The sequence below is a fragment of the Engystomops pustulosus genome, chromosome 5 (assembly GCF_040894005.1).
Source record: "Engystomops pustulosus chromosome 5, aEngPut4.maternal, whole genome shotgun sequence".
NCBI lineage: Eukaryota > Metazoa > Chordata > Amphibia > Anura > Leptodactylidae > Engystomops > Engystomops pustulosus.
In genome coordinates, this window is record NC_092415.1 from 17,505,532 (window position 1) to 17,529,679 (window position 24,148).

Sequence of the window (24,148 nt, forward strand, 5' to 3'; positions counted from 1 at the left end):
CTGGATTTTTCTATACATAGATAGATAAGAGATAGATAGATAAGAGATAGATAGATAGATAGATAAGAGATAGATAGATTGATAAGAGATAGATAGATAGATAAGAGATAGATAGATAGATAGATAGATAGATAGATAGATAGATAGATAGATAAGAGATAGATAGATAGATAGATAGATAGATAGATAGATAGATATGAGATAGATAGATAGTTTTGTCTATCCTATCTCATATCTATGACAAGGATATAATAACTGTCCAGTCTTTCCAGGGAATCCCCAGTATATATTACAGTTATAGATTCGGCTCCTTGTTCCTCTGAAGAACATTTTTAGTAAAACTGTAACCTCAAGTTTCCCTTCCGAGGAGTGCACCGCATGCGCCCCCTGGTGGCCTGTGTGTAGTATTACATCCTTGTTTTGAGGCCTTGTCTTTCATCAGATGAGATGGAGCCACATCCAAACATCATCATCAATCATCATGTCCTGGAGTTTCTCCTCACAACAAGTAATGATAGTATAAATCTTGGAGACCAGGACACAGAAAGACAACACAGGAGTGGTCGCTTCATGTCTGTTTTCATTTAGAGGGGAGTAACATCATGGCTGCAGTTGCCAGGACGACGCCTTAGACCTAACGTGACGTCTGACAGACGCATCTATTACAGTCCACATGTGACGTGTGGTTCCCACTGAATGTCACCGCGCATATAGCATACGGACGCGCACATTCCCTCAGATAATGGGCCAGGTTTAGGATATTTAGAGGAGTTGCTAGGCAACCAGGGCCACAGTCTGACACGTTTTTGGCTGCCGGCCTTTACATATTGTTTTGGGAGATTTCCGGCTCCTGAGGTTAGATGAGGACACCTCTACGTGGTTCGGGACGTGGATCTCATCTTCTTGATGTAAATGTTTGGAATCGGAGAACGTTATGTAATTATATCGTCTAAAAAAAAAATGGATGTTTCTGGACGGGATCCAAAATGGCCTGTGAGGCCGACTATAATACAAGCAGATTTAAGGGGCCTTGATACAACCCAACCTCCCAATTATTGTTTCACATAAAGGGGGACAGAAGATGACTATTTTCAGCCCTGTCCCTAACCCCCTCCTTATAATTCCCTCTTTTCTATTGGCCCCACAATCATAATGCCTTTCATTTGTAAGCGACTACTCTTCTGTTGGCCTTCATTCATAATAGCCCCTATTTATAATAGCCCCCTATGAGTTTAAGTCCTCTTTTATGGTAGCCCCATCAATCCTTATACCCCCCCCCCCCCATTATAATGTCCCGTTAGTGTAGCCTACTCCTTATAATGTCCTCTTTTCTGTTGGCCTTCATTCATAATTGCCCCCACTTACAATAGCCCCCATGAGTTAATGTCCTCATTTCTGGTAGCCCCCTCATTCCTAATACCCCCCATTTATAATGTCCCGTTAGTGCAGCCCCCTCCTTATATTGCTCCCCCTTTTCTGTTGGCCTTCATATATAATTCTCCACACACAAAATCACTACATATAAGCTATCATTACGTTACTGAAAACATAAGGTGAACGCCGTAAAAAAATTGTTTTTTTTACTAAGGGTCCACCGATCGCATTTTCCTTGCCAACATATTTGGGATTTGAGCCGCTGTGACGGGGATTTAGAAGCTGATTGTGTCGCACGTGATCTTTCATGCGACAGAAATGGGGGGGGGGGGCAGTATTATAGTAGTTATATTCTTGTACATAGGGGGCAGTATTATAGTAGTTATATTCTTGTACATAGGGGGCAGTATTATAGTAGTTATATTCTTGTACATAGGGGGCAGTATTATAGTAGTTGTATTCCTGTACATAGGGGGCAGTATTATAGTAGTTATATTCCTGTACATAGAGAGCAGTATTATAGTAGTTATATTCTTGTATATAGGGGGCGGTATTATAGTAGTTATATTCTTGTACATAGGGGGCAGTATTATAGTAGTTATATTCCTGTACATAGGGGGCAGTATTATAGCAGTTATATTTCTGTACATAGGGGGCAGTATTATAGTAGTTATATTCTTGTACATAGGGAGCAGTATTATAGGAGTTATATTCTTGTACATAGGGGGCAGTATTATAGTAGTTATATTCTTGTACATAGGGGGCAGTATTATAGTAGTTATATTCTTGTACATAGGGGGCAGTATTATAGTAGTTATATTCCTGTACATAGGGGGCAGTATTATAGCAGTTATATTCCTGTACATAGGGGGCAGTATTATAGCAGTTATATTCCTGTACATAGGGGGCAGTATTATAGTAGTTATATTCCTGTACATAGGAGGCAGTATTATAGTAGTTATATTCTTGTACATAGGGGCAGTATTATAGTAGTTATATTCTTGTACATAGGGAGCAGTATTATAGTAGTTATATTCCTGTACATAGGGGACAGTATTATAGTAGTTATATTCTTGTACATAGGGGGCAGTATTATAGTAGTTATATTCCTGTACATAGGGGACAGTATTATAGTAGTTATATTCTTGTACATAGGGGACAGTATTATAGTAGTTATATTCTTCTACATAGGGGGCAGTATTATAGTAGTTATATTCTTGTACATAGGGGGCAGTATTATAGTAGTTATATTCTTGTACATAGGGGGCAGTATTATAGTAGTTATATCCCTGTACATAGGGGGCAGTATTATAGTAGTTATATTCTTGTACATAGGGGGCAGTATTATAGTAGTTATATTCCTGTACGTAGGGGGCAATTTTTATTGTAAAAACCAACAAATTACAATAAAAAAAAATCATAAATACATTCTTCTGTATACACAATTAGGAATCAAACAAATATAAACTCAGAGTAAATGTAACTTAAGAGTCCATAGCTGCTGCTGGAAAGGAAAAAGAAAAATGCTAAATCAATATATATAGAAATTAAACACCAGATATATTCCTCCATAATTTCCTATTTCTCTGGTCTTTTCTGACTTCCAGTGATTTTATCCACCGGAGCTCAGACAATATTTGGGATACCACAGCCGTGTAGTTATAGTCCTCACTATGCAGGGACACCCGGGTTCTGGCGTGCCATTGGTAATACTTTATCACAGTTATTATGAGATACATGGTTCCCGGATCTATAATACCATCTGGAGATGGGACGCCATAGATGATGTCCGGGTACTGGAGGAATTGCAGCCTCGGGATGTTCAGCAGGTCAGATACTTCCTTCCAGATCTTCCTCCCTCCCCAGCACTCAGAGATGAAATGCTCCATCGTCTCCTGCTGACACCCTAGAGGACACTTCCTATCTGCCACACTCACAAACTTTAGGTTCCCTCTCACAAATAACTTCCCATGTAGTGACAACCAAGAGATATCAAACAACTTGGGGGGAAGTCGCTTTGCATTGAGGAACCTGAGACTCTTCTGCAAGGTGGTGGTCACACAGTCTCTGAGAGCGAGTGGTGAGTGGTAGAAAGCCCGACATATCCTAGTATAGAGATCCCTCCTGGTGTTACTGACAATGTAGGACTTCTCCAGCTTCCACATCCTGACACACTTCAGACCATACTCCAGATACTGGGGGAGGAAGCCAGGAGTCCATCGGCCCCTCTTGAGACTGCCGCCTCGCACCCAAGATTCTGCAAAAGGCAAAATCCAGTCCCTGACACTACTTACCCACAGGAGACCATTGTTTGAGTCCAGGCAACCGAAATTGACTTTCAGAAACATGGAGTCAAAGAAAACCCTTGGATTTAACATATCCAGCCCACCCTCTCTCCTCTGCAGGTAGGTGATCCCTCTTTTTACTGGGTTCAGCTTGTTCCCCCATAAAAGCTGGAAGAACAGGCTAAAGAGCCTAGCGGAGAAAGATTCTGGCAAAGGAAAGACGACAGAGACGTAGAGGAAGACAGGGACCAGGTAAGTCTTCAGCAGAGTAACCCTTTCTCTATAGGTCAGCCTCCAGTTCTTCCATCGCTGAACCTTTACATTTCCGGTTTCCAACTTCTCTTCCCAATTTAGTTTGGCATTATCTTCCCTCCCAAATTTAACTCCAAGAATCTTAATATGGGTGGAGGCAGGGCCGGATTAAGGTTGGTGGGGGCCCCTGGGCGCAAAACATGGTGGAGGCCCCCATTGAATGTAGTCCAGACAAGGAACAGCAATCGCTATATACCGACCCCCAGCAATAACTATATACAGCTCCCCCAGTAATCACTATATACAGCTCCCCCAGCAACCACTGTATACATCCCCCCCAGGCAACCACTATATACAGTTCCCCAGCAATCACTATATACAGCTCCCCCCAGCAATCACTATATACAGCTCCCCCAGCAATCACTATATACAGCTCCCCCAGCAATCACTATATACAGCTCCCCCAGCAACCACTATATACAGCCCCCCCAGCAATCACTGTATACAGCCCCCCCAGCAATCACTATATAGAGCTCCCCCAGCAATCACTACATAGAGCTCCCCCAGCAATCACTACATACAGCTCCCCCAGTAATCACTGTATACAGCTCCCCCAGCAATCACTGTATACAGCCCCCCCAGCAATCACTGTATACAGCCCCCCCAGCAATCACTATATAGAGCTCCCCCAGCAATCACTACATAGAGCTCCCCCAGCAATCACTACATACAGCTCCCCCAGCAATCACTGTATACAGCTCCCCCAGCAATCACTGTATACAGCTCCCCCAGCAATCACTATATAGAGCTCCCCCAGCAATCACTATATACAGCTCCCCCAGCAATCACTGTATACAGCTCCCCCAGCAATCACTATATACAGCTCCCCCAGCAATCACTGTATACAGCTCCCCCAGCAATCACTGTATACAGCTCCCCCAGCAATCACTATATACAGCTCCCCCAGCAATCACTATATACAGCTCCCCCAGCAATCACTATATACAGCTCCCCCAGCAATCACTATATACAGCTCCCCCAGCAATCACTGTATACAGCTCCCCCAGCAATCACTATATACAGCTCCCCCAGCAATCACTATATACAGCTTCCCCAACAATCACTATATACAGCTCCCCCAGCAATCACTGTATACAGCTCCCCCAGTAATCACTGTATACAGCTCCCCCAGCAACCACTATATACAGCTCCCCCAGCAACCACTGTATACAGCTCCCCCAGTAATCACTATATACTTCCCCCAGCAATCACTGTATACAGCTCCCCCAGCAATCACTATATACAGCTCCCCCAGCAATCACTATATACAGCTTCCCCAACAATCACTATATACAGCTCCCCCAGCAATCACTGTATACAGCCCCCCTAGCAATCACTATATACAGTTCCCAGTAATCACTATATACATTCCCCCTATAACAACTATATACAGTGCCCCTATGATAACTATATACACCCCTATAATAACTGTATAACAATTACAATATACAGTCCTGCTATAATAACTATATACACCCCCCTATAATAACTATATACAGTTCCCCTATAATAACTATATACAGTTCCCTGTAATAACTATATACACCCCCCTATAACAACTATATACACCCCCCTATAATAACTATATACACCCCCCTATAATAACTATATACACCCCCTATAATAACTATATACAGTTCCCTGTAATAACTATATACACCCCCCTATAATAACTATATACAGTTCCCCTATAATAACTATATACAGTTCCCTGTAATAACTATATACACCCCCCTATAATAACTATATACAGTTCCCCTATAATAACTATATACAGTTCCCTGTAATAACTATATACAGACCCCTATAACTATATACACCCCCCTATAATAACTATATACAGTTCCCCTATAATAACTATACACAGTTCCCTGTAATAACTATATACACCCCCCTGTAATAACTATATACACCCCCCTATAACAACTATATACACCCCCCTATAACAACTATATACACCCCCCTATAACAACTATATACACCCCCCTATAACAACTATATACACCCCCCTATAATAACTATATACACCCCCCTATAATAACTATATACAGTTTCCTGTAATAACTATATACAGACCCCTATAACTATATACACCCCCCTATAATAACTATATACAGTTCCCCTATAATAACTATATACAGTTCCCTGTAATAACTATATACAGACCCCTATGATAACTATGTACACCCTATAATAACTATATACACCCCCCTATAATAACTATATACACCCCCCTATAATAACTATATACACCCCCTTTAACAACTATATACAGTGCCCCTATAATAACTATATACACCCCCCTATAATAACTATATACAGTTCCCTGTAATAACTATATACAGACCCCTATAACTATATACACCCCCCTATAATAACTATATATAGTGCCCCTATAATAACTATATACACTCCCATAATAAATATATACAATCCCCCTATAACAACTTTATACAGATTCCTATTATTGCTATACACCCCCCCCCACATAATAAATATATACAACCCCCCCAATAATAACCATATACAGTTCTAGATATAATACCCCCCCCCCCATAACAACTATATACAGTTCTAGATATAATACTAAAATTGTACTCACCCTCCATCGTTCCCACGATGCGCGCTGTCTTCATCCTCCCTCGCGTTGTTAGGGTGGAGATCGGATGTAAACAAAGATGGCGGCGCCCTGCTACAGCCCGCGCCGTGAGTCGCGCCGCGGTGACGTCACATGCTGTGACGTCACACTCGGCGCCGTGACCCAGCGGCAGGGCGCCGCCATCTTCATTTACATTGGATCGTCTATGGCAGAGCAGGGAACTTATTGTTCCCTCGCTCTGCCATAGACTAAAGGCAGAAACATCGGCGGGTTTCGGCCCGCGGCCCGGGTAGCCCGGCGCCGAATATATTGCATGACCGCCCGAATCGCCCCAATTTGGTGGGGGTCCCTCTTAAAGGCGAAGTGGTGGGGGCCCCGGGGCTCGCGCACCGCGAGCCCCCCCTATGATCCGGCTCTGGGTGGAGGCCTTGGCGAATTGTGGCAGATCAAAGCCAGGAGCAGTATCCAATGTCCAGAAAGCTTGACTCTTCTCAAGGTTGACCAGAGACCAGGAGGCCTCTGAGTAACTTCTGATGGCTGCAGACAACATCTCCACCTCACGAGGTTCAGATATCACCACAGTCACATCATCTGCGTAGGCAACAACATCCAGGGGCAAGCAATGGGGGACCGGCACCCCCCGAAAATCGCACCGCTGCAGTGATCTCAGGAATGGATCGATAGCAAACACATACAGCAGTGGACTCAGGGGGCAGCCCTGTCGCACCCCTGCCTCTACTCCGAAAGTGTCCCCCTGCCAACCATTGATCAGAGGAAAGCTCTTCGCCTCTCTATACAAAGTTCTTAGCCAATCTATAAATTGTCCCGGAATACCGTACTTTGACAAAGTGGCCCATAGATAATCGTGATCAACCCTGTCAAAGGCTTTAGCCTGGTCCAGACCTACAACATATCTCCCACACCTCAGAGCTTTACATCTCTCAAACATCTCCCTTATCGAGATGACTGCTCCAGAGATGTTCCGCCCTCTTACTGTGCCGTACTGAGAGCCTGCCAACAGTGCCGGGGACAAACAGACTAATCTAGAGAATAGAATTTTTGCCAGAATTTTCCTGTCGACATTCAAGAGGGCGATCGGCCTCCAGTTCTTGATGTCACTAGGCTCCTTACCTTTAGACAGCAGAATAAGGCACGGCAGATGTAACTTATCAATGGCCTCTTTAACCTCCTCCTCTGTTATTCCTGCTGTCAAAGGAGAAAAATCCAAATCTTTAGTGTCAGGGCCCGGAGTTGCCTCCAAGAATTGAGCCATTTTTCCTCTATCCAAAACCTTTTTCTGAAATAATTCAGCATAGTAGGATCTCACCACCCCCAGGATACCCTCCCGAGATTCCTGTAAAACTCCCTGGGAGTCAGTGAGACCTGTGATTGATTTCTTGGCCACACGTTCCCGGCAACTCTCATATGGATCTGGCGTGACTAAGTTTCCATAGTCGCGCTCAACAACCAGGGACGTGTAGCGGCTGTACTGATACTGCTTTATTTCAGACTTCAGTCGGTCTGTCTTTTGTTTTTCATCCCCACCCGCCGAATAGAGTGACTCCAATTCTTTCCGCAGCTTGAGATACTGGCTGTACTTACTCTTACCCTTCTTCACTGACAGTCTCTTTAAGAGGGACCGGATCTCCTCCTTGACATCCTCCCACCAGTCAGATATGTGGTTATAGAAATCCACTCTCTCCATTTCACCCTGTAGAAGAGAATGGACATGTTCCTGGACAAAACCTTCTATCAAGAGACTAGAGTTAAGTCTCCATAAACCTCTTCCCATATCAGGCCGCTCACTAGCACCTAAGCAAAAAAATAAGGCAAGGTGATCTGAATAGGGAACATACTTTTCGCTCCTCTCTCCTATGACCTCCATAGGACTCACCAGCGCCAAGTCTATCCGGCTAGTTCTTCCAGCACAGGAGTAGGTAAATTTGGGCAGTAAACCTGACTGCGAGATTATAGCATTCAAGACCTTGGAGTCCCTGGTGAGAGGTCTACCACTGGATCGATCAGTAGATGCTCTGGTGGCATTAAAGTCACCCGTCATGATTACGGGCACAGATGTAAAGAGATAGGGTTTTACCTCATTAAACAGATTTACCCTTTCAGTCACTGTCTGCGGACCATAGATATTAGTAAGTCGGAGCCTCCTACCTCGGATGGTAACCTCCAGCACCAGACATCTTTCCATCAATACCTCGGTAAGTCTATGTATGGTGACATCATGTGTATTAAAGAGTATGGAGACCCCGGCACATGGCTCCACAGACAGCGACCAGAAGGATGGACCTGAGCGCCATTCCCTCTCTGCTTCTCGTAAGAGACTAAGACTATTGAGATGAGTCTCCTGTAAGAAAAAGACATCAGCGTCCAGATATTGGAGATGTTCATACACCGCGTGTCTTTTCTTCCTTGCCCTAATGCTGTTTACATTAGTCGAGATGACTTTAAGGTGAAAATCCGCCATTAGAGCCATAAGAAGAAGCAGAGAGAGTAACCCCATCATCATAAGTCTGAGTCCGAGCCCTCCTGCCGACCACCCGTCTCCATATCGGATTCAGATTCTGGACCTGCTGCCTGAGGTCTCCGTTTGGAAGGGGGATCTGCATCTGGCTCATCCTCATATTCAGCTACCATTTTCTCAAGTTCCCTCTCTAGTTCTTCCTCTACATCTGACTCTGACAACACACTAAACCTGTTTACAGTCATTGTCACATCTGCCGTTCTGTCCACCTTCATTCTGGATGATTTTTGGACAGTGGTCCACTCCCCCTCTGGCTTACGAGTGGATGTATCTTTCTTCCTTCTCTTTGTAGAAGTTGGTGCTGGAGAAGGAATGGGCACTGAGGGTGGTACAACCTGAGGGACAACCTGCTTATTCCCCTCAATGCTTTGTGGTCGGGACTGGTCTGGTACTGGTATGGTTTTAATCTGAGGCTGGTCTGGTACTGGTGTTGTGTTTATTTGAGGCTGCTCTAGTACTGGTATGGTGTCACTTTCCATCCGCTGAGGTTCTGGCCCAGCTTGAGCTGACCCTGACAACAAAGCCTCCTCCTCCCCCAGGTCATCTGCCCCTGCCAGTATATCTTCATCAGGGAAGGTCTTGCAGATGTTATGCCACGCATTAGGACAATCCCTGTGGGCATGCCCCATCTCTCCACACAGATTACAACGGATGTTCTGGCAATCCGCACTCACATGGCCGATGTCCCCACACAGGCTGCACTTTATCATGGTGCAATTACTGGCCACGTGACCGACTCTACCACACTTGAAACATCTGCGGGGCTGACCCGGATAGAAACATACCCCCTTCTCACGGCCTATGAAGAAAGAATTAGGCAGATGTTGGGTTATGTTATGAAACTGGCGTAACCTCACCAGGACCTTCCACCCTCCTGTCCAGATCCCGTCTTCATCCCGGGTCTTAGTGAGCTCTGACATAAGGTCACAGTGCCTCCTGAGCCAGAGCACAATATCCTGCGGGGGCACAGCTTCATTCTAGAAGATAATGGTGACAGTGACCTGGCCAAGTTTAGAGATGGGGATGAAGCTGAATTTATTCCACCCCTCAGCATCCCTAAACCTGGAGAAATTTGCCCAAAACCGGTCCAGGTTGCACATCAACTTAAAACTGACATCATATCCCTGGCGGTCTGGGAGGTTTATAACTGCCAGGATGTCACTAGGAGAGAAACCCATCTGGTCACATAGCAGTGATCTCACAACAAACCTCCGGTCAGGTAGGTCTTCCTTGGCTCCTCTGTGCTTAAATCTTACCACATTCCTCCTCTTAAATGCCTGACCGGTGTAATGTGAGCCGGACGTAAAGGATGGTGCACCCCGGCTCCAGGCATTGCCAGAGGAGGTCTGGTCAGAACCTGTACCACGGTGTGACTGGGGGCGCTGTGGAGGCTGCTGAGCACCTGAACTAGGAGGGTCCACACTAACATCAGGGACTAAAGGGGGGAAGTCCTGAGCATTGGACTGCGCTACCTCCTCCTCACCATTAGCCTCTATGACTCCAGGCTCCATACACTGCTCTGACTGCACTACAACAACATCCCAGACAGATGGTGAAGCCCCTTCTACTGGAAAATTATTACACACTGAAATATTAACATTAGAATCAGCAATAACCACAGACACATCAGCAGTATCAGAGACAGATATATCAGCAGTATCAGTCACAGAGATATCAGCAGAGTCAGTAACTGGCACAGCAGAGTCCTGATTGTTCTGCTCAGCGGTCACCTGGGAGCTCTGCTGTGCTGCTGCTGTGTTACCTCCTGGATTGTGTCCACAGTCCTTCTGCAAGGAGATGTCATCTGCACCACTAACATCAGGCAAGTGTCCTTGTCCTTGTTGCATGCTGTATGCTGGGACTTGTGGTGCCTGCACTGCACCATTACCATCAAGGAGATGTTCCTGTCCTTGCTGCATGCTGGGTGCTGGAACTTGTGGTGCCACGGATTCACCATTTACATCAACGGGATGGCTGCAATCGTTCTGCAGTTTGCAGGATGCTGGGACTTGTGGTACTTCTGTAAGTGGCTGCTGATTCCTGGCAATGTCTTTCCTGTAGAGATCTCCTTCCTGATAGGGGAAAGTCGCCGGCTGCAGTACCGGTTTTGCATGCTGGACGCCATTAGCGCAGGTCTCCGGTACAGGATATGATGATCCTCTATCATGTCTTTGAGCCTGGAATCGCTCCTGGTTCCTGTACGTCTCAGCGAGAGGTCCCATCTGCTCCAGTACGGCCTCCGTCTTGGCGATGTTGTCAGCAAGTTCTTTGGCCAATGAAGCCAGTTTTTTGTCTAACAGCTCGTGTCTTTCGGGGTTCGCGGTTTTCATTTTATATGCGCAGTCTATTTTTTTCTGTAGCAGCAGTTTTTGGTCTTTTAGCTTTTCCAGTGTTTTTACGAGTGCTGGGATCTTATCAGCGAGCTGGAGCTCAGGTGCACGCTCAGCCGCAGGACTGGGAGAGGCTGCAGGTGCACGCTCAGCCGCAGGACTGGGAGAGGCTGCAGGTGCATGCTCAGCCGCAGGACTGGGAGAGGCTGCATGTTGTACTCTGCTGGGTCCGGGCCTCTGTGGCGCTGGCGGGCTCTGGCGCACTGCGGCTGTCACTACTGGGGGGTGACAATGTCCATCATGGGGACTGGGTCCCACTTTCCTGCCAGTGACAGCGCTGGTAGCAGCTTGAGGCCTCCCTGCTGGCCTCACCTCGGCCTCCACAGATCTTACAGTCCTGTTTCCTCCACTCCCAGACCTGGTTCTCTCAGTCCGGATCAGGACAGGCTTCTTGCAGGTTCTCCAGGATGGTCTGGCGCTCCAGAGATGTCCTCCTGTGCCTGGATGATGGAGGTGTAGAGGGCACAGCTGAGGCCTGTAATGGAGGCTGCCTCTGCTCCTGCACACCTTTCCCCAGCGGATTTCCCAACACTCTGCTCTCACTCACAGGTTCCTGCTTCACATTCACACTGGCAGATGGATTCACCATAGAGGTACTTACTGCTGCTACTGCTGCTTTCTTCACCGCATTCATGTTCTTCTCTTCACAAACTCTGACAACACCGGTACTGCTGACACTCTGCACAGAACTCACTGCACTGCTCACTTTAGGATTTTCATCCATGGGATTTGGTGGCTGAGAATTATTTCCCAGAGAAGGCCTGGAAGCCTGGGCCTTGCATGGGGAACTTCCCCACCCAGGGTGGCCCCGCCCTGGGCTTGCTCCAGACATGAGGAGACCTCAGGAGCTCACACTGCACACGTCCTCTCAGCAAGGGGGCAGTATTATAGTAGTTATATTCTTGTACATAGGGGCAGTATTATAGTAGTTATATTCTTGTACATAGGGTGCAGTATTATAGTAGTTATATTCTTGTACATAGGGGCAGTATTATAGTAGTTATATTCTTGTACATAGGGGGCAGTATTATAGTAGTTATATTCTTGTACATAGGAGGCAGTATTATAGTAGTTATATTCTTGTACATAGGGGGCAGTATTATAGTAGTTATATTCTTGTACATAGGGGGCAGTATTATAGTAGTTATATTCTTGTACATAGGGGGCAGTATTATAGTAGTTATATTCTTGTACATAGGAGGCAGTATTATAGTAGTTATATTCTTGTACATAGGGGGCAGTATTATAGAAGTTATATTCTTGTACATAGGGGGCAGTATTATAGTAGTTATATTCTTGTACATAGGGGGCAGTATTATAGGAGTTATATTCTTGTACATAGGAGGCAGTATTATAGTGGTTATATTCTTGTACATAGGGGGCAGTATTATAGTAGTTATATTCTTGTACATAGGGGGCAGTATTATAGTAGTTATATTCTTGTACATAGGGGGCAGTATTATAGTAGTTATATTCTTGTACATAGGGGGCAGTATTATAGTAGTTATATTCTTGTACATAGGAGGCAGTATTATAGTAGTTATATTCTTGTACATAGGGGGCAGTATTATAGTAGTTATATTCTTGTACATAGGGGGCAGTATTATAGTAGTTATATTCTTGTACATAGGGGGCAGTATTATAGTAGTTATATTCTTGTACATAGGAGGCAGTATTATAGTAGTTATATTCTTGTACATAGGGGGCAGTATTATAGAAGTTATATTCTTGTACATAGGGGGCAGTATTATAGTAGTTATATTCTTGTACATAGGGGGCAGTATTATAGGAGTTATATTCTTGTACATAGGAGGCAGTATTATAGTGGTTATATTCTTGTACATAGGGGGCAGTATTATAGTAGTTATATTCTTGTACATAGGGGGCAGTATTATAGTAGTTATATTCTTGTACATAGGGGGCAGTATTATAGTAGTTATATTCTTGTACATAGGGGGCAGTATTATAGTAGTTATATTCTTGTACATAGGGGACAGTATTATAGTAGTTATATTCTTGTACATAGGGGAGCAGTATTATAGTAGTTATATTCTTGTACATAGGGGGCAGTATTATAGTAGTTATATTCCTGTTCATAGGAGGGCTGTATTATAGTAGTTATATTCTTGTACATAGGGGGCAGTATTATAGTAGTTATATTCTTGTACATAGGGGGCAGTATTATAGTAGTTATATTCCTTTACATAGGGGCAGTATTATAGTAGTTATATTCCTGTACATAGGGGGCAGTATTATAGTAGTTATATTCTTGTACATAGGGGGCAGTATTATAGTAGTTATATTCTTGTACATAGGGGAGAGTATTATAGTAGTTATATTCTTGTACATAGGGGGCAGTATTATAGTAGTTATATTCTTGTACATAGGGGGCAGTATTAATGTAGTTATATTCTTGTACATAGGGGGCAGTATTAGAGTAGTTATATTCTTGTGCATAGGGGGCAGTATTATAGGAGTTATATTCTTGTACATAGGAGGCAGTATTATAGTAGTTATATTCTTGTACATAGGGGGCAGTATTATAGTAGTTATATTCTTGTACATAGGGGGCAGTATTATAGTAGTTATATTCTTGTACATAGGGTGCAGTATTATAGTAGTTATATTCTTGTACATAGGGGCAGTATTATAGTAGTTATATTCTTGTACATAGGGGGCAGTATTATAGTAGTTATATTCTTGTACATAGGAGGCAGTATTATAGTAGTTATATTCTTGTACATAGGGGGCAGTATTATAGTAGTTATATTCCTTTACATAGGGGCAGTATTATAGTAGTTATATTCCTGTACATAGGGGGCAGTATTATAGTAGTTATATTCTTGTACATAGGGGGCAGTATTATAGTAGTTATATTCTTGTACATAGGGGAGAGTATTATAGTAGTTATATTCTTGTACATAGGGGGCAGTATTATAGTAGTTATATTCTTGTACATAGGGGGCAGTATTAATGTAGTTATATTCTTGTACATAGGGGGCAGTATTAGAGTAGTTATATTCTTGTGCATAGGGGGCAGTATTATAGGAGTTATATTCTTGTACATAGGAGGCAGTATTATAGTAGTTATATTCTTGTACATAGGGGGCAGTATTATAGTAGTTATATTCTTGTACATAGGGGGCAGTATTAATGTAGTTATATTCTTGTACATAGGGGGCAGTATTAGAGTAGTTATATTCTTGTGCATAGGGGGCAGTATTATAGGAGTTATATTCTTGTACATAGGAGGCAGTATTATAGTAGTTATATTCTTGTACATAGGGGGCAGTATTATAGTAGTTATATTCTTGTACATAGGGGGCAGTATTATAGTAGTTATATCCCTGTACATAAGGGGAAGTATTATGGTAGTTATATCCCTGTACATAAGGGGCAGTATTATAGTAGTGATATTCTTGTACATAGGGGGCAGTGTTACAGTAGTTATATTCTTGTACATAGGAGGCAGTATTATAGTAGTTATATTCTTGTACATAGGGGAGCAGTATTATAGTAGTTATATTCCTGTACATAGGGGGCAGTATTATAGTAGTTATATTCTTGTACATAGGGGGCAGTGTTACAGTAGCTATATTCTTGTACATAGGGGGCAGTATTATAGTAGTTATATTCTTGTACATAGGGGGCAGTATTATAGTAGTTATATTCTTGTACATAGGGGGCAGTATTATAGTAGTTATATTCCTCTACATAGGGGGCAGTATTATAGTAGTTATATTCTTGTACATAGGGGGCAGTGTTACAGTAGTTATATTCTTGTACATAGGGGGCAGTATTATAGTAGCTATATTCTTGTACATAGGGGGCAGTATTATAGTAGTTATATTCTTGTACATAGCGGGCAGTATTATAGTAGTTATATTCCTGTACATAGGGGGAAGTATTATAGTAGTTATATTCTTGTACATAGGGGGCAGTATTATAGTAGTTATATTCCTGTTCATAGGAGGGCTGTATTATAGTAGTTATATTCTTGTACATAGGGGGCAGTATTATAGTAGTTATATTCTTGTACATAGGGGGCAGTATTATAGTAGTTATATTCCTTTACATAGGGGCAGTATTATAGTAGTTATATTCCTGTACATAGGGGGCAGTATTATAGTAGTTATATTCTTGTACATAGGGGGCAGTATTATAGTAGTTATATTCTTGTACATAGAAGCAGTATTATAGTAGTTATATTCCTGTACATAGGGGGCAGTATTATAGTAGTTATATTCTTGTACATAGGGGGCAGTGTTACAGTAGTTATATTCTTGTACATAGGGGGCAGTATTATAGTAGTTATATTCTTGTACATAGGGGCAGTATTATAGTAGTTATATTCTTGTACATAGGGGGGCAGTATTATAGTAGTTATATTCTTGTACATAGGGGGGCAGTATTATAGTAGTTATATTCTTGTACATAGGGGGCAGTATTATAGTAGTTATATTCCTGTTCATAGGAGGGCAGTATTATAGTAGTTATATTCTTGTACATAGGGGGCAGTATTATAGTAGTTATATTCTTGTACATAGGGGCAGTATTATAGTAGTTATATTCCTGTACATAGGGGCAGTATTATAGTAGTTATATATCTGTACATAGGGGCAGTATTATAGTAGTTATATTCTTTCACATAGGGGGCAGTATTATAGTAGTTATATTCTTGTACATAGGGGGCAGTATTATAGTAGTTATATTCCTGTACATAGGGGGCAGTATTATAGTAGTTATATTCTTGTTCATAGGGGGCAGCATTATAGTAGTTATATTCTTGTACATAGGGGGCAGTATTATAGTATTTATATTCTTGTAGATAGGGGGCAGTGTTATAGTAGTTATATTCTTGTACATAGTGGGCAGTATTATAGTAGTTATATTCTTGTACATAGGGGAGCAGTATTATAGTAGTTATATTCTTGTACATAGGGGAGCAGTATTATAGTAGTTATATCCCTGTACATAAGGGGAAGTATTATAGTAGTTATATTCTTGTACATAGGGGCAGTATTATAGTAATTCTATTCTTGTACATAGGGGCAGTATTATAGTAATTCTATTCTTGTACATAGGGGGCAGTATTATAGTAGTTATATTCCTGTACATAGGGGCAGTATTATAGTAGTTATATTCTTGTATATAGGGGGCAGTATTATAGTAGTTATATTCTTGTACATAGGGGGCAGTATTATAGTAGTTATATTCCTGTACATAGGGGGCAGTATTATAGTAGTTATATTCTTGTACATAGGGGGCAGTATTATATTAGTTATATTCCTGTACATAGGGGGCAGTATTATAGTAGTTATATTCTTGTACATAGGGGCAGTATTATAGTAGTTCTATTCTTGTACATAGGGGGTAGTATTATAGTAGTTATATTCTTGTGCATAGGGGCAGTATTATAGTAGTTATATTCTTGTACATAGGAGGCAGTATTATAGTAGTTATATTCCTGTTCATAGGAGGGCAGTATTATAGTAGTTATATTCTTGTACATAGGGGGCAGTATTATAGTAGTTATATTCTTGTACATAGGGGGCAGTATTATAGTAGTTATATTCCTGTACATAGGGGCAGTATTATAGTAGTTATATATCTGTACATAGGGGGCAGTATTATAGTAGTTATATTCTTGTACATAGGGGGCAGTATTATAGTAGTTATATTCCTGTACATAGGGGGCAGTATTATAGTAGTTATATTCTTGTACATAGGGGGCAGTATTATATTAGTTATATTCCTGTACATAGGGGGCAGTATTATAGTAGTTATATTCTTGTACATAGGGGCAGTATTATAGTAGTTCTATTCTTGTACATAGGGGGTAGTATTATAGTAGTTATATTCCTGTACATAGGGGGCAGTATTATAGTAGTTATATTCTTGTACATAGGGGGCAGTATTATATTAGTTATATTCCTGTACATAGGGGGCAGTATTATAGTAGTTATATTCTTGTACATAGGGGCAGTATTATAGTAGTTCTATTCTTGTACATAGGGGGTAGTATTATAGTAGTTATATTCCTGTACATAGGGGGCAGTATTATAGTAGTTATATTCTTGTACATAGGGGGCAGTATTATAGTAGTTATATTCCTGTACATAGGGAGCAGTATTATAGTAGTTATATTCTTGTACATAGGGGGCAGTATTATAGTAGTTATATCCCTGTACATAGCGGCAGTATTATAGCAGTTATATTCTTGTACATAGGGGGCAGTATTATAGCAGTTATATTCTTGTACATAGGGAGCAGTATTATAGTAGTTATATTCTTGTACATAGGGGGCAGTATTATAGTAGTTATATTCTTGTACATAGGGGGCAGTATTATAGTAGTTATATTCTTGTACATAGGGGGCAGTATTATAGTATTTATATTCTTGTAGATAGGGGGCAGTGTTATAGTAGTTATATTCTTGTACATAGTGGGCAGTATTATAGTAGTTATATTCTTGTACATAGGGGAGCAGTATTATAGTAGTTATATTCTTGTACATAGGGTAGCAGTATTATAGTAGTTATATCCCTGTACATAAGGGGAAGTATTATAGTAGTTATATTCTTGTACATAGGGGCAGTATTATAGTAATTCTATTCTTGTACATAGGGGCAGTATTATAGTAATTCTATTCTTGTACATAGGGGGCAGTATTATAGTAGTTATATTCCTGTACATAGGGGCAGTATTATAGTAGTTATATTCTTGTATATAGGGGGCAGTATTATAGTAGTTATATTCTTGTACATAGGGGGCAGTATTATAGTAGTTATATTCCTGTACATAGGGGGCAGTATTATAGTAGTTATATTCTTGTACATATCGGGCAGTATTATATTAGTTATATTCCTGTACATAGGGGGCAGTATTATAGTAGTTATATTCTTGTACATAGGGGCAGTATTATAGTAGTTCTATTCTTGTACATAGGGGGTAGTATTATAGTAGTTATATTCTTGTGCATAGGGGCAGTATTATAGTAGTTATATTCTTGTACATAGGAGGCAGTATTATAGTAGTTATATTCCTGTTCATAGGAGGGCAGTATTATAGTAGTTATATTCTTGTACATAGGGGGCAGTATTATAGTAGTTATATTCTTGTACATAGGGGGCAGTATTATAGTAGTTATATTCCTGTACATAGGGGCAGTATTATAGTAGTTATATATCTGTACATAGGGGGCAGTATTATAGTAGTTATATTCTTGTACATAGGGGGCAGTATTATAGTAGTTATATTCCTGTACATAGGGGGCAGTATTATAGTAGTTATATTCTTGTACATAGGGGGCAGTATTATATTAGTTATATTCCTGTACATAGGGGGCAGTATTATAGTAGTTATATTCTTGTACATAGGGGCAGTATTATAGTAGTTCTATTCTTGTACATAGGGGGTAGTATTATAGTAGTTATATTCCTGTACATAGGGGGCAGTATTATAGTAGTTATATTCTTGTACATAGGGGGAAGTATTATAGTAGTTATATTCCTGTACATAGGGAGCAGTATTATAGTAGTTATATTCTTGTACATAGGGGGCAGTATTATAGTAGTTATATCCCTGTACATAGCGGCAGTATTATAGCAGTTATATTCTTGTACATAGGGGGCAGTATTATAGCAGTTATATTCTTGTACATAGGGGGCAGTATTATAGTAGTTATATTCTTGTACATAAGGGGCAGTATTATAGTAGTTATATTCTTGTACATAGGGGACAGTATTATAGTAGTTATATTCTTGTACATAGGGGACAGTATTATAGTAGTTATATTCTTGTACATAGGGGCAGTATTATAGTAGTTATATTCCTGTACATAGGGGGCAGTATTATAGTAGTTATATTCTTGTACATAGGGAGCAGTATTATAGTAGTTATATTCTTGTACATAGGGAGCAGTATTATAGTAGTTATATTCTTGTACATAGGGGGCAGTATTATAGTAGTTATATTCTTGTACATAGGAGGCAGTATTATTTTACCATATTTTTACATTATTTTTGCGGTATATTTGGAGCTTTGGATCTGCAGGAATGTTTTGGCTATTGCAAAGAAATCTCCTGTAGTGAATCATCAGACATTATTATATGTAGTTGAAAAATGCAGCTACTATAACTATGATACTAATATCACTTGTCTCTTATCTGTCCTGTAGATGGGGAACATACTGTCCAGCGAGAGATTAGGAATGAGGGGAGCGCACAGGAAGACGTCCAGTCCAGATCCCGCAGATGGATTAGGAGAAGTCGTGCAGCAGGTGGCGGTGACATTTATTAGAGGACGTCTTCCCCCATATCACGGGTTGGGCCACGACTTTCAGCTGGTCGGTCCTGTCTCTGTATCATGGACCTCGCTCCTCAGCTGAAGCAGTGGCTGGAGGACAGGACTGGTCCCCGGTGGGGCGTTAGTGGTTAATAGATCAGGCCCAGAGCCCGGCAGCAGTGTAGGAGGTCCGCAGATGAAAGGCGGTCACATCCCTCGCTTACACACAGAACGTTACACATTGTAACAACTGTTATTGTTCTGCCGGATACATCTTGTACTGTGAAGGTTACAGATGTGAGATTGTTACAGCTGTGAAAAAGTGACACTTACTCATCGATCCAGGCACAGGGACTGTGATCATCTTTTATTTGTTACCCATAGCCTCCCTTCATCTAAAATCTACTTTTAAAATTATGCTAATGAAGGGCTCATGGGGGTTTTACCAGTTGTGCTGTAGCTTCACAAGCTGTTACACTGTCCCACCCTTCCCTTTGCTCCCTCAGCACTTTCCCCATCCCTCTGCCTGACGTAATCTCACTGCAGCAGAGGAAGTTTCAGCACACAGTGAGAGGGAGGTCAGCATAACAGCCTTTGAAACTGCTCTGGTAACACCCCTAGGTACCATTCAGGCTAATTACCATGATTTTAAAAGTTGATTTCAGTAGGAAGGTGGCCATGGATAACAAATATAAGGAGATTACCGCAGTCCGGTGCCTGGATGTCTGTATATGGTGTGTATGTACTGTATGTGTGTATGTGCTGGATGTCTGTATATGGTGTGTGTGTGTGTACTGTATGTGTGTATATGCTGGATGTCTGTATATGGTGTGTGTGTGTACTGTATGTGTGTATATGCCCGATGTCTGTGTGTGTGTGTGTGTACTGTATGTGTGTATATATGCTGGATGTCTGCATATGGTATGTATGTATTGTATGTGTGTATATATGCTGGATGTCTGCATATGGTATGTATGTATTGTATGTGTGTATATATGCTGGATGTCTGCATATGGTATGTTTGTACAGTGTGTGTATATGCTCGATGTCTGTGTGTGTGTGTGTGTGTGTACTGTATGTGTGTGTATATGCTGGATGTCTGTATATGGTGTGTATGTATTGTATGTGTGTATATATCCTGGATGTCTGCATATGGTGTGTGTATGTATTGTATGTGTGTATATATGCTGGATGTCTGTATATGGTATGTATGTACTGTATGTGTGTATATATGCTGGATGTCTGTATATGGTGTGTATGTACTGTATGTGTGTGTATATGCTGGATGTCTGTATATGGTGTGTATGTACTGTATGTGTGTATACATGCTGGATGTCTGTATATGGTGTGTATGTACTGTATGTGTGTATACATGCTGGATGTCTGTATATGGTGTGTGTACTGTACGTGTGTGTGTATATATGCTGGATGTCTGTATATGGTGTGTATGTTCTGTATGTGTCTGTATATGGTGATGTGTGTATATGTCGTGTATATACTGTATGTCTTTGTATATGCTGCAGGTGTGTATATGTTGTATAAATGGTGTGTATACTGTATGTATGTTTATGCGGCATATAAATATGTGTGACTGTAACTCGTGTGAGTATATTTTTTTAAGGGGGAAATGGGGACCTCATTCAGAAGTCTGCCATGGGGCCCTGCCTCTCCTAGTTACACCCCTGCCGTTCAGCGCTGCTGTCATCACCCTAAGACTATTAGCACCCTCACCCACCTACCAGGACCCTGGTATGAAAGTGCTGCCTCAGCCTTGTAAGAGAAATATATGAAGTGAGGAGCTCCGGCTGTGTCTCAGTACAGGATTGTGAATCAGAATTTTTGATTCGTTAACTCCATCCACATCTGGACTGAAGCAGCGGAGAAGCAAAGCCGACCAGTGTGACCATGGCGTCTGGATGACGTCACCCAAGGTCTGAGGTGCCATGTGCATCGCTATCACTCAACTAAATCATGAAAAAACCCCCAGACCTTTGTACCTTTCTAGTATTAAAAATAATCTTATTGATTATCATGGTAGGACAGTGAGCTCTGTGGCCACAGGATGGCAGCAGAGAGCGAGGAGGCAAAGCCATGATTCCCTAGCAATGATAGGAATAAACATTAGAGGGCAGCAAGACTCAGCGCTGCTGCACCATGGGAAATAGTGAGAAGAAATTGTTACATTTCTAATGATTTGTGAAGAAATAATGTTACACAATTCTTCATTTCTCTAACAAATAATATTGGCCAAAACTCTAGAAGCTGCAGGGTAAATTACACATAATTGGTAAAGTCCTACACCGTAGAATGGGCGTTTTCATGTAACGATGTGTGAACATTGCTTTGTCATTTCAGAACTGAATAATATAGAGCTAAGAACCTCAGCTGCTGCAGAACATCATAATACACACTTCGACTGCTGCAGAACCTCACTATACACACCACTTCTGCTGCAGAACCTCATAATACACACCATGGCTGCTGCAGAACCTCATACTACACACCACACCTGCTGCAGAATATCATTATAAACACCTCAGCTGCTGCAGAACCTCATACTACACACCACACTCGCTGCAGAACATCATTATAAACACCTCAGCTGCTGCAGAACCTCATAGTACACACCACACCCGCTGCAGAACATCAATATAAACACCTCAGCTGCTGCAGAACATCATAATACACACCTTAGCTGCTGCAGAACCTCATAATAAACACCTCAACTTCTGCAGAACATCATAATACATACCTCAGCTGCTGCAGAACCTCATAATACACACATCAGCTGCGGAAGAGCCTCATAATAAATACCTTAGTTGCTGCAGAACATCATAATACACACCTCAGCAGCTGCAGAACAAAAACACAACCTTTAAATTGTGAAAAAATGGTGAATATTTTGGCGCTATCCTAGTTGTGTATAATGATTGTCTATGATGGTGCTGGTCCAGTATACAAAGTATAGAAGCTCCTACTGAGAACATCCATGACCCTGGTCATCTATGTGTGACCATTGCAATAGGTGGAGGACGTCAGCAAGCAGGGGCAAGGTGACATCAGTCAGTGCTTATGTGTCAGAACTTGAGTCTGAAAGTGACTGTAATACAAGTGCAATAATAATTGGGGAAGACAATGAGTTTCAGTCAGTCAGGAGGGGGGGGGGGGGCATTCATTTAATTCATTATTGACTTCCCGGCAGAAAACTGTTGTTTTTGGGGGTTTTCTTTTGCCTTGCTGCCCCCGTTGTGCCATATTTGTGAACAATATTGGTGCTTTTTCTGACACTCTCAAATTTCCCATCTTTTGGGAGCACAATATGGGCTCTGATTGGGAATCCGACACTTTTCCTGCGCTTATAGTTTTCCGACATTTTTTTAGGCTGCAATGTTTGCCGCACACTCGGAGTTCCAAAATCTATGGAGTTTTATTTCACCAGCGCAAATGGGGAGACAGTTGTAACCCTTTTCAGCCGTGCGCCAATTCATTAACCCCCTTGTGCCACAATCTAACAACCCAGTCGGGGCCGGCGCTAGCACTGGGCATACCTGGGCAAGTGCTGGGGGCCCACATACATGAGGAAACGATGATTGTAAGGGGGGGCCGTATCAAATGAATCCATGGGGGTGAGGAGGGCTTATATAAAATTAAATAACCATGAGGGGGCTGTTTGGGATGATAAACTAGGGAATATTTTAGGGAACAGGAGACTGTTTTAGTTTCTGAATTTTTAAAGCCGCCACATGAGTTCACTGCAAAGGAGCCCACTGAAACCTGGGGCAGACCCTGATCCCAGTGTCAATTATAGCACAATTTGTGCACGAAAAACTTGAACCTTGCGCCACAATTTATAAATGCCCCGCAGTGTGAAAGGGGTGAAGCTCATATGAACCATGGCCTCTTCACCCAATTTTATGTGGGAACTGTGAATAGTTGCCGTCACTGGACCACATTCATGAAGCAATGTACCCCAGAATTCTGGACTGCACATAATCCAACAATCCGACACTTTTCCTGCGGTTCTAGTTTTCTGCCGCATTATTTGCCGCAATAATAATAATAATAATAATAGCACACTTAGAGCTGCAAAAAGCCGATCTGCGGGGTTCCATTTCACCATGAATGTGGAGACAGTTGTAACCGTTTTGCGCCGATTCATTAACCCTTCTTGCGCCGCAATTCTACATCCCTCTCCAAAATATTGCACAATTCATGCGTCAAAAAAACGGACCCTGGGCCACAAACAATGACTGCCCCCCCCCCCCCCAATGTGTTTAGGAGGTTTCCTAGACATGGTCCAGAGTGTGAGACTCTCTATATAACCTCTCTGCCCCCCCAAAGATGGATCCTGTATAGACAACCCCTT

At 42.0% G+C, this 24,148-nt stretch overlaps 1 long non-coding RNA gene across 1 annotated transcript in view; it reads left to right on the plus strand.

The window, feature by feature from the left end:
* The first annotated feature begins 378 nt into the window (after positions 1-378).
* LOC140133948 (uncharacterized) overlaps positions 379-24,148 on the plus strand; it is a 29,086-nt gene continuing 5,316 nt past the window's right edge. The window contains exons 1-2 of the long non-coding RNA XR_011855984.1: positions 379-508; positions 19,676-19,777. This is a non-coding gene — a long non-coding RNA (uncharacterized lncRNA). The remainder of the gene's footprint in view (positions 509-19,675; positions 19,778-24,148) is intronic.